Consider the following 939-nt stretch of genomic DNA (forward strand, 5'->3'; position numbering starts at 1 on the left):
TACTATTCACCTCTGAACTTGAGTAAATTACCATTTTCCCAGCCCACGATTTTTCTAATATTTACAAGACATGTTCTGTGTTTAAGATTTATACATTTTTTCAAAAGTGATATGAAAGTCAGAATTTTAAGTGGAAAAAAGTCAGAATTTTCAAAAGTAAAGTCATAATTCTGAGAAAAGCAGTCATAATTTAGAGTTTAAAGTCATAATGCTGGGGGGGAAAAATACATAATTTGGAGATTAAAGTCAATTCTGAAAAAAAAAAGTTTTAATTATAAGAAAAAAGTCAAAATTCTGAGACTAGAATTCTGAGGATTAAAAGTTAGAATTCTAACAAAAAAGACAAGATTCTTTAGGGGGAAAAATCTAAGAAACAAATAAAGCGTGAGACTAAAGTCAGACTTATAAGAAAAAAACTCACAATTTCAATAAAAAAGTAAATTTTGAGATTAATCTCAGAATTCTCAGGGAAAAATACAGAATTCTGAGCAAAAAAAGTCAAGATTCTGAGACTATAGTCAGAATTCTGAGGATGAAAAATCAGAATTCTGGGATTTAAGTTGAAATTCTCAGAAAAGTTAATAACATGATTTCTAAAAAAAAATCATGAGAGGGGAAAAATAGAATTCTAAAACTAAACTCACAAATGTGAGGATATAAAATCAGAATTCTGGGATTAAAGACATATTTTCCTATCGTTCCTGTTTTTTTCCTTTCTTCTTTGTCTTAACCTCTTCTGTAATTTTCAACCTTAGACGTAGTTGTCAGTTTTTATCTGATGCATATGATGAGAAAAGTGTAGCAGCGGAAGCTCCGCTGTCGGAGTTACTTTGAGGTTCCGTGAACGCACCGCGCTCCGGGGTACTAGTCCAGCGGCGGGTGACAGTCCGGCTCCACGGTAGCTGCTCCGCTCCGCTCCAAAGCCGCGAAAGAGCCGCG

Source organism: Oryzias melastigma, linkage group LG18 (genome assembly GCF_002922805.2).
Source record: "Oryzias melastigma strain HK-1 linkage group LG18, ASM292280v2, whole genome shotgun sequence".
NCBI classification, from domain to species: Eukaryota; Metazoa; Chordata; class Actinopteri; order Beloniformes; family Adrianichthyidae; genus Oryzias; species Oryzias melastigma.